The sequence below is a fragment of the Bombina bombina genome, chromosome 7 (genome assembly GCF_027579735.1).
Source record: "Bombina bombina isolate aBomBom1 chromosome 7, aBomBom1.pri, whole genome shotgun sequence".
Classification (NCBI taxonomy): domain Eukaryota; kingdom Metazoa; phylum Chordata; class Amphibia; order Anura; family Bombinatoridae; genus Bombina; species Bombina bombina.
In genome coordinates this window covers 498,145,725-498,160,464 of record NC_069505.1, presented here as the reverse complement: position 1 = coordinate 498,160,464, position 14,740 = coordinate 498,145,725, and the positions used below count along the sequence as shown (strand labels likewise).

At 41.5% G+C, this 14,740-nt stretch overlaps 1 long non-coding RNA gene across 1 annotated transcript; it reads right to left on the bottom strand.

The window, feature by feature from the left end:
* Positions 1-1,220: 1,220 nt before the first annotated feature.
* On the bottom strand, positions 1,221-3,891 carry LOC128636032 (uncharacterized). The gene is made up of 3 exons (XR_008398648.1): positions 3,797-3,891; positions 1,411-1,473; positions 1,221-1,280 (listed from the first exon to the last, which is right to left on the bottom strand). It is a non-coding gene; the product is annotated as an uncharacterized LOC128636032 (long non-coding RNA).
* Between the last annotated feature and the right edge of the window lie 10,849 nt (positions 3,892-14,740).

The following is a 14,740-nucleotide window of genomic DNA, read 5'->3' as shown; positions in this document are numbered from 1 at the left end:
GGAATCGTGCATTATAGGGTTTGTGAGACGGGAGTGCAGCAGTTTAGGGGTTAATACATTTATTATAGTGGTGGCAAGGTCCGGTCGGCAGATTAGGGGTTAATAAGTGTAGGTAAGGTAGCGGCGACTTTTGGGTTGCAGATTAGGGGTTAATAAATATAATATAGGGGTCGGCGGTGTTAGGGGCAGCAGATTAGGGGTTCATAGGGATAATGTAGGTTGCGGCGGTGTACGGAGCGGCAGATTAGGGGTTAATAGTATAATGCAGGTGGCAGCGATAGCGGAGGCGGCAGATTAGGGGTTAATAAGTATAAGGTTAGGGGTGTTTAGACTCGGGGTTCATAGGGTGTTAGGTGCAGACTTAGAAAGTGTTTCCCCATAGGAAACAATGGGGCTGCGTTGGGAGCTTAACGCTGCTTTTTTGCAGGTGTTAGGTTTTTTTTCATCCCAAACTGCCTCATTGTTTCCTATGGGGATATCGTGCACGAGCACGTTTTGCCAGCTTACCGCTACCGTAAGCAACGCTGGTATTGAGGGTTGAAGTGGCGGTAAATTCGGCTCAACGCACCCTTTTTGGAGCCTAACGCAGCCCCTCAGACGACTCTAAATAACAGCGTTGTCTTAAGGGTGCGTTGGGAAAAAAAGCTGCGTTAGCTACGCGGGTCTTTACTGACAAAACTCTAAATCTAGTCGCTAGTGTTCATAACTCCTATTAATGCGATTCATAGGGTGATCGTTACTTTGTAACTAATCACAAAATGTCTTTGGTGCAAATTGTGGATAAAAAAAATAAAAAGCTCATACAATGTTATTGCTTGATGCCCAAACAATGTTTGAAATAGTAGCTATTTTATGCAGTTTATAATCTTCGTTAGCTAACTTTAAGCAATAAAAAGGAAAATCTCAGTATATCATGTTCCTATACGTATAGATAGTAGTGGCCAGCTACTGTCATACCTTGGTACTGTTAGGATATTTGACATGGTCTTGTAATTGAAGGTGGTTTACCTTCTCCCCGATGTTTGTGGTTCTAAGGATTGCAACCGCAATGGTTCCCGGTGGTTGGTGGACACCTTGAGGTGAGATAAATGGAAACCTACCAGGCATGTAGACTTACCACTCCTAGGGTCTTCTTCTCTCCGATTGCTTACGTGCCGATTGCTGTAGCGTCTTCTGATGATATCACCATCATTGTTTTTTCAAAACCTGTGCTGAGTGGCCCAACTCACCACAAACCCTTACTGCGACACTGCAAGTTAAACACTGTGATCAAACAGGAGCTAGAGGGAAGAGAGCAATAAGACTAAGCTAAGTTACTTAACCCTCTAGTACTTTAATAAGCTAAAGACTAATTAAGTACTAGAATGTGACTGTAAATATATTAATCTAAATATGAAAGGCAAAACATACCTTTGTAAAAGTTTAGTCTCGCTATCCAGACAAGCTCACATAGGTAACTTAAATGCAGATCTCCTGATATCAGTGGAATCCAAGGTAAAAAGAAAATTGAAAGTCAGACAGGGTCAAGGCCTCACAGGGAAAAACAGTAGAAAATTAAAATGCAGAGTCCAAAAACAAGCTAAAGATGTTAATAAAGGAGCATAGTCAATGAAACCCTTTAACTTCTATTATACAATTCACTTTGTTCTCTTGGTAATTTGAACATGAGGAGCAGCAATACACTCATGAGAGCTAGCTACTGGTGGCTACACAGAGGCCTCTTGTCATTGGCTAAACAAATGTGTTCAATTAGGTCCAAGTGGTGCACTGGAACTGAAAATAAGGGACTTTAAACCAATTTTTATTCTTTCATGATTCAGATAGAGCTTTCCAATCTACATTTATTTTGAAGTTTGTTTCATTATTTTGATATCCTTTGTTAAAGGAGAAGCTATGCAGTACTGTGAGCTAGCTGAACACATCTGGTGAACAAATGAAAATAAACATTTGTTTGCATCCACCAATCAGCAGCTATCCCAGTAACGTATTACTGTTTTTGAGCCTACTGAGATATGCTTTTCAACTAAGGATATCAAGAGAATGAAGCAAATTAGATTATAGACAAAAACTGGACATTTGTTTAAAATTACATGCTCTATCTGAATTATGACAGAAAAGTTTTGAGTTTCATATTCCCTTAACTATTGGGGTCATTTAAACTTTCCTATTTTTCAAAAATGAAAAAGTGGGAACTGACTTTTCATTTTCTGAACAAAATGATCACAAACTGTCCCTAACATTAGTCATTAGTGATATTATAGCAGGGTTGGACAGGGGACAATGGACAAATGAATGGTAGGACCCCTGTACATAATTATATACAAAGGAGCTTATTAACCCAAAAATATGTCCTTTAACCCATTCCTGCACCTTTTTTGGTGCCAAATAGCATTAACAAATGAACAAATCTATTTTGTCACACAATCATTTGTTTTTTTGTCACTTTTATCCAATAACTGCAAGAAAATCCCCTAAAACCAAACAACCAAGGAAAGGGGGAGGGGACATGTCACTTAATGACTGATAACTGTAACCTTGGCATCAGGTGTGGGGGGGGTGAAAACACATTAGATAAAATGAGAACACAAACATGCTTTGGCCCTTAATAACAAACTATTATCAATTTGTAAAAGTTCAAATATCTATGCAGCACTCAGACAGTTTAACTTTTTTAAATTTTTTACTATTTACCAATAAACATTTTAACAGTAATATAGTGCACCAAACTAGGGTAGGGTGTGATCATTTGTATTACATATCATTGCATATATATATAAATAATACTTACCAGTGAGACTTTCTTCTCCAGAGGGGCATAGACAGAACTATCCACTCCCCTCATTTACCAAATAAAGTAACACCACCCTTTCCTCCTCCAAGTTCTGTCTAGCCTGCAGGGTATTATATATTAAAAAACATTTGTACTATAATAATACAGACGGTTACCAATGTATTTAGACAAAGCAATATTAAGGATGGGATATTGAGCCTCATCATTTTGATAAGGGACCAATAAGATTCCTTCCTCAAACCAATCCCCCATTTGCACCAATGGAACTAAAGATTCCGTAATAGGAGGGGATAAGGCTTAGATGCTATACGTCATTATTGAAGGCTGCACTTCTAAGCAAAAATTGGCAAATGAATTTATTCAGAGACTCAGAACTGATAACCAATGGGATCCCTCCTCCCACACACTCCCCCCGTCCCAACCAATGGAACCATTAAGTTGGAAATTGGAGGGGGGAGTGGCTAAGCCGCGGAGCAGCAGCATTGGAGGATGAAATTCTCTAATATGGTATATAAAGACGCTGTTATAGCGTTCGGTTTGCTCAAATGACAAAAATTTGATAACACATTGATAAAGTTCATTTCTAAAGGCCGAAACACATTTGTGTAACTGTTTAACTGTACCAGTCATACTCATCTCATGGGCTGTTCTTGCCTCTGTCACCTGAAGCCGATGTGAGCAGTTTATCGGCCAGGAAACAGGGAGGCATACAGCTTTAGCTTTAGATGTATGTAGTGTGACCGGATCTTTTAATTATTAATTTGTAAGAGTGGTGGCTGATACCAGACAACTCTCGATCACTTGTATTAATTATATTATTAAAGGTTATATTTTAACTAACTTTACATTTACATATAGAGGTGGAGTGCTATATCCCCCTTCTTTTGTCCTATTTCTTTAATAGGATATCAGTTATTTAACTAGCCTGCAGGGTGAACAGGGCTAGGAGCCCCTCTCCGTGTTTGCTTTACTGGGCTGTGGATATTTCTCTTTTTTCTGCCTTACCTTGGCCATTATGAGCTAGCGATTCTCCTAGCTTTCAGTCGCCATCATTTCTTGGCTGCGATTACTGTCACTGTTCCCTACGGTTTCCTTGTAAGGGCCGCCATGTTACCGTGACATCATAGGTAAGGGCCTTTGTGGGGCCGCGTCTGAGTGCATTCATCTTCATGTGCACAGTTTCATTATAGCCTCAGTGGGGTCTTCAACTGGCAGAATTCTTGTTTCTCCACATGAAGATTGGTGTGTCAAGGTGCTTCAGCGTTTACTGCATAACTATCCATATTGATAAGTGCTTGTGTATAGCACTTCAATATAAAATGGAAAATTATATTTGTAGCTTCTTGTGCTCACTACTAATATATGTTATACACAACTTAGCCTTGTTATTTATACTTAAAATGCTCAGCCTCTGCCCCAACCTGCTATAGCCCAGGAGGAATTAGGGGTAACTGTAAGGTAAGTTTATATCTTATCTGTTTTTGCTGCAATTATTATATACTGTTTCTTATGGCTGGTTATGCTTCTATGTTAGACGTACAACGCAGCTTATGCCCACTTGTTCCCTCTGTTCAAACTCTTGCTGGCACAATAAGAAACATTGTAAAGTATGTATTGGGCAGATTTATGGAGAAAACGTTTGATTAACTTGGGGGTTCTATGGATAATTTCCTGATTCTGCCTCTGATGGATAAGCCTTTGAGGCTGATTTACCTGTACTGTTTGACACTGTAACCATTTCTGAATTCACTGAAGGGATTAAGGGTTCCCTGTGAATTGATGATGAACTGTCTCAGGTTACATCTGATTGGTTTAATTCAAGTTCTGCACCAGATCAGTATTTTCCTGTTTCTGACAATTTAATCTCTCTATTTAAATGTTTTTGCAAAATCTAAAATACAGCTTGGGATACCTTAAAAAATATATAAAAATGTTCCACTGGAAAAAGCGTTTGCATAATCAATTTGCCACTCCACCTACAGGGAGTGCAGAATTATTAGGCAAGTTGTATTTTTGAGGATTAATTTTATTATTGAACAACAACCATGTTCTCAATGAACCCAAAAAAACTCATTAATATCAAAGCTGAATAGTTTTGGAAGTAGTTTTTAGTTTGTTTTTAGTTATAGCTATTTTAGGGGGATATCTGTGTGTGCAGGTGACTATTACTGTGCATAATTATTAGGCAACTTAACAAAAAACAAATATATACCCATTTCAATTATTTATTTTTACCAGTGAAACCAATATAACATCTCAACATTCACAAATATACATTTCTGGCATTCAAAAACAAAACAAAAACAAATCAGTGACCAATATAGCCACCTTTCTTTGCAAGGACACTCAAAAGCCTGCCATCCATGGATTCTGTCAGTGTTTTGATCTGTTCACCATCAACATTGCGTGCAGCAGCAACCACAGCCTCCCAGACACTGTTCAGAGAGGTGTACTGTTTTCCCTCCTTGTAAATCTCACATTTGATGATGGACCACAGGTTCTCAATGGGGTTCAGATCAGGTGAACAAGGAGGCCATGTCATTAGATTTTCTTCTTTTATACCCTTTCTTGCCAGCCACGCTGTGGAGTACTTGGACACGTGTGATGGAGCATTGTCCTGCATGAAAATCATGTTTTTCTTGAAGGATGCAGACTTCTTCCTGTACCACTGCTTGAAGAAGGTGTCTTCCAGAAACTGGCAGTAGGACTGGGAGTTGAGCTTGACTCCATCCTCAACCCGAAAAGGCCCCACAAGCTCATCTTTGATGATACCAGCCCAAACCAGTACTCCACCTCCACCTTGCTGGCGTCTGAGTCGGACTGGAGCTCTCTGCCCTTTACCAATCCAGCCACGGGCCCATCCATCTGGCCCATCAAGACTCACTCTCATTTCATCAGTCCATAAAACCTTAGAAAAATCAGTCTTGAGATATTTCTTGGCCCAGTCTTGACGTTTCAGCTTGTGTGTCTTGTTCAGTGGTGGTCGTCTTTCAGCCTTTCTTACCTTGGCCATGTCTCTAAGTATTGCACACCGTGTGCTTTTGGGCACTCCAGTGATGTTGCAGCTCTGAAATATGGCCAAACTGGTGGCAAGTGGCATCTTGGCAGCTGCACGCTTGACTTTTCTCAGTTCATGGGCAGTTATTTTGCGCCTTGGTTTTTCCACACGCTTCTTGCGACCCTGTTGACTATTTTGAATGAAACGCTTGATTGTTCGATGATCACGCTTCAGAAGATTTGCAATTTTAAGAGTGCTGCATCCCTCTGCAAGATATCTCACTATTTTTGACTTTTCTGAGCCTGTCAAGTCCTTCTTTTGACCCATTTTGCCAAAGGAAAGGAAGTTGCCTAATAATTATGCACACCTGATATAGGGTGTTGATGTCATTAGACCACACCCCTTCTCATTACAGAGATGCACATCACCTAATATGCTTAATTGGTAGTAGGCTTTCGAGCCTATACAGCTTGGAGTAAGACAACATGCAAAAAGAGGATGATGTGGTCAAAATACTCATTTGCCTAATAATTCTGCACTCCCTGTAAAGTTGATGCTGAAATCTCTAGACTATTAAAAATGATGACTTTTCCTATTGATGATGCTCAATCTTTTAAAGATTCCATGGATAAAAATGGAGAAGAATTTGAAAATAATAATATTAATAAGGGGTCTTATTTCATCCTCTGCTTGCTCTATTTTCTACTCTAAAAGCTACTGAAGTGTGGTCTTCTAATTTGTCTCATGTTATGCCAGAAAACAAGACTGTTACATCTTTTTTTTCAGATCTTAAAATGGTCACTTCCTTTTGCCTATCAGCGGTTTCTAATATTCTGCAATTGAACGCCAAGTCTATGGTTTCTGTTAATTAGGTAAGAAAGGTCTTATGGCTTCATCATTGGGAGGATGATCCAGGATCTAACACAAATCTACTGAATCTTTCCTTTGAAGGAGATATGTTGTTCGGTAAGCAATTGGAAGTCCTGATATCTAAAAGAACAGGAGGTAAAAGTAATTTTCTCTGATGAAACGCCAATAGGGGGCGTGAAACGCGTCAGACGTTCATTCCGTGTCACACTTGTCAAGCCTTTATGGAATAAAAGTTTTCTTTGTTCAAATTTCAAGGCTAGTGCTGCCTTTTCTATTTTTTAAAAGTAATTTTCTTCCACAGGCTAATAGAGACCTGAAGGGCCCATCCTATTCGCATAGGCCGTGAAATAAAAAAATGATCTAGCTTTCAGATCAGAGGCAGAGGACGTGGTAAGCCTCCACGCCCAAGGATTCTGTAAAGCTGAAGGCTATTCAGGGTGTCATTTAACAAATCCAAGACAGAGGGTATTGAGGATCTTCGAGTCCTCAATACCATTCTAAAGGTTTATGGCTTCAAGATGGAGTTCATTCTTTCCATCATCACTCTTCTTCCTCCAAAAGCTTATCTTCTATATGTGGATCTTAAGGAGGCATACTTCCATATTCCTAATGCAGATTTACACAAAAAATCTGTTTTGTGGTAGGAGACCACCACTTTCAATTTTCAGTGCTTCCCTTTGGAATTTCTACTGCACTAAGGGTCTTTACAAAGGTTTTGGTCCCTCTCATAGCAAAATTAAATGTCAGAGGGTTATTTGTCTTCCATTATTTGGACAATATTCTTCTTCTAGCAATCTCTCTAAAACAGGCATATGCTCACAGAACAATTTTACTCCAGTTTCTTTAAAATCACAGCTGGAATATACATTTTCAAAAGAGTCACAGAATCTAGAATTCATGGGAGCACGTTTCGACATTTGGAGAGACTGTTTCTTTCCAGATAACTACATCAAATTCCTAAAAAAAAGTATTTCCAGCTTTTTTGCTGTGTCAAATACCTGACAGGGCATCAATGGATGAAACTTCCATGTCATATATCCTCAGTAACACACATGGTAAGATGGCCATGTTGGAGAATGAGACCATATTCTGCAGAATATTTGCTGCCACTTTAAGGAAAACCCTTCAATGGTGGTTTCAGACCAAGAACCTGTCAAGGACACTTCCTCTTCAAGAGCCAGATTGGATTCTTGTCCAGACGAATGCCAGCAAGTCTGGATGGGGAGCTCATTGTCAAGGCAATTTTGCTCAGGGATCATGATGGGACAAGCATTTTCGGTTGTCACATGACTCTTTAGAATTGATAGGGAAGTCTAATCATTTTTCTGAAATATACAGTTGTCACATGACCCTCTAGATATCACATGGTTGTCATATGACCCTATAGAATTGAAAAGAATATTAAAGGATTTTTTCAGATATTTGCACTTGTCACATGACCCTCTACACATCACATGGTTGTCACATGACTCTAAATATCACATGGTTGTCACATGACAAAAAGATCACATGGTTGTCATATGACTCTTTAGAATTGAAAAGAATATGACATGATTCTCCAGATATTTGCACTTGTCACATGACCCTCTAGACATCACATGGTTGTCACATGACTCTAACAGGCCCATTTATCAAGCTCCATATGGAGCTTGAAGGGCCGTGCTTCTGGCGAGTCTTCAGACTCGCCAGAAACACAAGTTATGAAGCAGCGGTCTAAAGACCGCTGCTCCATAACCCTGTCCGCCTGCTCTGAGCAGGCGGACAGAAATCGCCGGAAATCAACCCGATCGAATACGATCGGGTTGATTGACACCTCCCTGCTGGCGGCCGCGAGTCAGCAGGGGGCGGCGTTGCACCAGCAGCTCTTGTGAGCTGCTGGTGCAATGTTAAATGCGGAGAGCGTATTGCTCTCTGCATTTAGCGAGGTCTTGCGGACCTGATCCGCAGTGTCGGATCAGGTCCGCAAGCCCTTTGATAAATGGGCCCCTAAATATCACTTGGTTCTCACATGACGAAAAGATCACATGGTTGTCATATGACTCTTTAGAATTGAAAAGAATATGAAATGATTTTCTAGATATTTGCACGTGTCAAATGACCCTCTAGACATTACATGGTTGTCACATGACTGAATATCACATGGCTGTAAAAAAATCACATGGCCGTCATATGACTCTTTAGATTTAAAAATAATATTAAATGATTCTCCAGATATATGCACTTGTCACATGATCCTCTAGACATCACATGGTAGTCACATGACTAAATATCACATGGTTGTCACATGGCTGTAAAAAAATCACATGGTTGTCATATGACTCTTTAGATTTGAAAATAATATTAAATGATTCTCCAGATATGTGCACTTGTCACATGACCCTCTAGACATTACATGGTTGTCGTATGACTCTTTAGAATTGATAGGAAAGTCTAATCATTTTTCAGATATATACAGTTGTCACATGACCCTCTAGACATCACGTGGTTGTCACATTACTCTAAATATCACATGGTTGTCACATGATAAAAAGATCACATTGTTGTCATATGCCTTTAGAATTGAAAAGAATATAAAATGATTCTCCAGATATTTGCAATTGTCACATGACCTTCTAGACATCACATGGTTGTCACATGACTCTAAATATCACATGGTTGAAACATGACAAAAAGATCACATGGTTGTCATATGACTCTTTAGAATTGAAAAGAATATTAAAGGATTCTCCAGATATTTGCACTTGTCACATGACCCTCTAGACATCATATGGTTGTCACATGACTAAATATCACATGGTTGAAACATGACGAAAAGATCACATGGTTGTCATATGACTTTAGAATTGGAAAGAATATGAAATTATTCTCCAGATATTTGCACTTGTCACATAACCCTCTAGACATCACATGGTTGTCATATGAATCTTTAGAATTGATAGGAAAGTCTAATTATTTTTCAGATATATACAGTTGTCACATGACCCTCTAGATATAACATGTTGTCACATGACTCCAAATATCACATGGTTGGCATATGACTCTTTAGAATTGATAGGAAAGTCAAATCATTTTTCAGATATATACAGTTCTCACATGACCTTCTAGACATCACATGGTTGTCATATGACTCTTTAGAATTGATAGGGAGGTCTAATCATTTTTCAGATATATACAATTGTCACATGACCCTCTAGATATAACAGGGTTGTCACATGACTGCAAATATCGCATGGTTGTCACATGACAAAAAGATCACATGGTTGTCATATGACTCTTTAGAATTGAAAAGAATATGAAATGATTTTCCAGATATTTGCACTTGTCACATGACCCTCTAGACATCACATGGTTATCACATGACTGAATATCACATGGCTGTAAAAAAAAATCACATGGCTGTCATATGACTTTTTAGAATTGAAAAGAATATGAAATGATTCTCCAGATATTTGCACTTGTCACATGACACTATAGACATCACATGGTTATCACATGACTGAATATCACATGGCTGTAAAAAAATCACATGGCTGTCATATGACTCTTTAGAATTGAAAATAATATTAAACAATTCTCCAGATATTTGTACTTGTTACATGACCCTCTAGACTTCACATGGTTGTCACATGATGAAAAGATCACATGGTTGTCATATGACTCTTTAGAATTGAAAAGAATATGAAATGATTCTCTAGATATTTGCACTTGTCACATGACCCTCTAGACATCACATGGTTGTCACATGACTAAATATCACATGTCATATGGCTGTAAAAAAATCACATGGTTGTCATATGACTCTTTAGAATTTAAAAGAATATGAATTGATTCTCCAGATATTTGCAACTGTCAAATGACCTTCTAGACATCACATGGTTGTCACATGACTCTAAATATCACATGGTTGTCACATGACAAAAAGATCACATGGTTGCCATATGACTCTTTAGAATTTAACAGAATATGAAATGATTCTCCAGATATTAGCACTTGTCACATGACCCTCTAGACATCACATGGTTTTCACATGACTCAAAATATCACATGGTTGTCACATGACAAAAAGATCACATGGTTGTCATATGACTCTTTAGAATTGAAAAGAATATGAAATGATTCTCTAGAAATTTGCACTTGTCACATGACCCTCTAGACATCACATGGTTGTCACATGACTCTAAATATCACATGGTTGTCACATGACGAAAAGATCACATAGTTGTCATATGACTCTTTAGAATTGAAAAGAATATGAAATGATTCTCTAGATATTTACACTTGTCACATGACCCTTTTTATGTTTTTATGACTTCTACCCCGTAGAAGTTTTTATGACTTCTACCCCGTATGGAATTAGCTATAGAATAGCTAATTCCATACGGGGTAGAAGTCATAAAAACTGACAGATAGGCGTAAGGATCTATAGATTAACAAAAAAGAAGAATATATACAATTGAAATTCTGACATAGTTATATCAGCAGTAAGTAGCTTAGAGGTAACATCCTAGCCCTCAGCTCTGGGGATCCTAGGTTCGATCCCCCAAGGGAAATATGTATATTTTTCAAATTTAATATATAATTCTTTTGATTTTTGTTTGGCTTTTTAAGTTTATATTTTATAATATGAGATTGAAAGATTTTTATTAAGATTTTTATCAAGATAACTATAGAGACTCAGGCATTGACTTTTCTGAGTAAATTGGTGTTTGTTACGGTTACCCTTAGTCTCGCTGAGAGATGGACCGCTTAGTAGCCTGGATTCCTATTGCTGAAGAGGGGAGAAACTGCTTTCCATAGTATTCTATATGAGTCTCGCAAATGTAGAATAATCCCCCTTAGCTGTAGTACAGCTAGGATACCCTTCTGCCCACAAAAACGAGTCAACGCTGCGATTGAGGGACAACCAAGAACTGAGGACTGGGATGCCCAGCCTGCTTTTTATTTAGGTTACATGCACACAGGGCACTCCCAGGGGGGGAAGCATAAAATCCCCCATCACACATTTAGACAAAGCCCTTGGACAGGCCACCGCAGATAACAAGTACACACAAGAAAACAATTGAGTCCTTCTTATCACCTAGCAGTGAATGCTTATCACAAACTTAATTACAGTACACAATATGCTAGGAAACCTGCCTCAGAAAATAGTTTTCTCAAAACTGAACAGAGTTAACCCTTTATGAAATGATACTTGTTACAGTTTTCTTGGAGCCCTTCTTAGGCGCTGGCTTGGCTGGTTCAGGCATTGCTGCTGGGAAATAAGTTTCTTCACCACAAAATAACTAATGCTTCTGTAACAGTGCTCCCTTTCTGTGGAACACTCTGGCAGACACGGTCTGACCCCTTTTCGGGGCAGACTAAGGCTGTCCAGACCGCTGGTTATGCGGGGCTGAGGTCGGTTTGTCTGGACAACCCGTCGGCGTTGCCATTCTGTTTCCCAGGTCTGTAAGTAATGGTGAAATTGAAGGGTTGCAACGATAAACTCCAACGTAATAGCCTGCCATTATCTCCAGAGACCCGGTTCAGCCACACCAACGGGTTATGGTCGGTGACCAGAGTGAACTCCTGCCCATATAAATAGGGAGTCAATTTCTTTAATGCCCACACCAAAGCCAAACACTCCTTTTCGACCGCTGCATAGCTGACTTCGCGGGGCAGGAGCTTCCGGCTGATGTAGGCAACTGGATGCTCCCCTCCATCTTCGCCTACTTGGCTGAGGACGGCTCCCAGCCCGAACATGGAAGCATCTGTATGGACGATAAAACGTTTGTTAAGGGCTGGAGCCGCCAAGACAGGAGCGTTAATTAGAGCATTTTTGAGAGCCTGGAAAGCCGTTTCACAGTGGGGAGACCACAGGACCTGTCGAGGTAAGTTCTTCTTGGTCAAGTCAGTCAGGGGTTTGGCAAGTGTGCTGTAGTCTGGTACGAACCGTCTATAGTACCCTGCCGTGCCCAGGAAGGCTAGGACCTGAGTCTTAGTGATGGGGGTGGGCCAATTGGCGACAGCTTCTATCTTGGCCGGCTCTGGTCGCTGCTTTCCACACCCCACCCGGTGACCCAGGTACTGTACCTCGGCCATCCCAAAGTGGCATTTTTCTGGCTTCAGAGTCAGGCCAGCAGCCCGGATCTGATCCAGAACCATTCCTATGTGAGCTAAGTGGTCCTCCCATGACTCACTGTGGATCGCTATGTCGTCCAGGTAGGCGCAAGCAAAACTCTGGAAGCCATCCAGGAGCCTATCCACCAAGCGCTGGAATGTAGCTGGGGCATTCTTCATCCCAAACGGCATTACCCTAAACTGATATAAGCCGAATGGGGTGACGAATGCCGACTTGGGGATAGCCTCCGGGGCCAGGGGAATCTGCCAGTAACCTTTGCAGAGGTCAATAGTGGTCAGGTAATTTCCCCTGGCTATACGATCGAGTAGCTCGTCTACCCTGGGCATAGGGTAAGCGTCCGTCACGGTCTTTTCATTGAGCCTCCGATAGTCTACGCAGAACCGGGTGGTCAAATCTTTCTTGGGCACCAAGACAACTGGGGAGGCCCAGGGACTATCGGAGGGCTCAATTACCCTGAGTTGGAGCATCTCATCGATCTCCTTCTTCATTCCTATCCTAACTGCTTCGGGGATTCGGTACGGAGCCTGGCGCAAGGGAGCTTGTCCCGGAGTATCTACCTGGTGGGTGGTTAAAGTAGTGTACCCTGGCTTCGGGGAGAAGGTGAGGTGTTTGGACTGTAGGAGTTGGTTGAGCTGCTCCCTTTCAGTGGGGCTAAGTCGGTCTCCTATCTGAACCTGAGCCACTATACCTGTGGGGAGACTCTTTTCTAATAGGTCTGGAATGGGTAGACTCTCGGGGCCTTCCTGAGGGGAACAACATACGGCCGTCACGTTCTCTGGTCGCTCAAAATATTCCTTGAGCATGTTTACATGGAATGTCTTTCTAAGATTGTTGTCGTGGCAGCTAGCTATCACATAAGTGGTGTCTCCCCTTTTCTCTACGATCTGGTAGGGGCCCTGCCAGGACGCCTGCAATTTGTCTGTCTTCACCGGCTTAAGTACTAACACCTTTTGTCCTATGGTAAAGATTCTCTTTCGGGCCCCCCGATCGTACCATACTTTCTGTCTTCTCTGGGCCGACTGGAGATTAGCCCGCACGGATTTGGCTAATTGCTCCATTCGGTCCCTGAGTTCCAGCACGTATGGCACAATGGGGACACCGTCAGTCTCCATCTCTCCCTCCCAGTGCTCCCGGATCAGGTTTAGGGGTCCCCGTACCTTTCTTCCGTAGAGCAACTCGAAGGGGGAGAACCCTGTCGTTTCCTGGGGCACCTCCCGATAAGCAAAAAGGAGGTGCGGCAGGAAGCGTTCCCAGTCTCGGTATTCCTGAGTGAACGTCTTGAGCATTTGCTTGAGGGTCCCATTGAACCTCTCACACAGCCCGTTCGTCTGGGGGTGGTATGGGGAGCTCAGGAGGGACTTAATTTTGCAAACCTGCCAGAGTTGTTGGGTCAATTCAGCCGTAAATTGGGTGCCTCGGTCGGATAGGATTTCTTTTGGAAATCCTACCCGGGAGAACACCTGTACTAGTGCATTCGCTACCGTATCCGCTTGTATGTTGGATAGGGCGACAGCCTCTGGGTACCTGGTAGCGTAGTCCACTACGGTAAGAATGTAGCGCTTACCGGAGGGACTAGGGGTAGCCAGTGGTCCCACTAGGTCAATAGCAACCCGGCTGAAGGGTTCCTCTACAATGGGCATATTTACTAGATGGGCTTTAGGGTGATCGCCTCGCCTTCCTACTCGTTGACACACATCGCAGGTGTTACAGTAAGTTCTAACGTCAGCATGTACCCCTGGCCAAAAGAACGTGTGAGTAATGCGGTGTAGGGTACGGGTTACAGCTAGGTGGCCTGCTAAGGGGATGTCGTGGCCTATCTTGAGGATTTCTTGACGGTATTTGTGGGGCACTACCAGCTGTCGCCTACGCTGTCCCCTTTTCTCTGTCCAGCGGTATAGTTTCCCTTTTTCCCATAAGAATGTTTCATTATCTGCCCCGCCCCCTCCGGTCTCTGCTCGTTCCC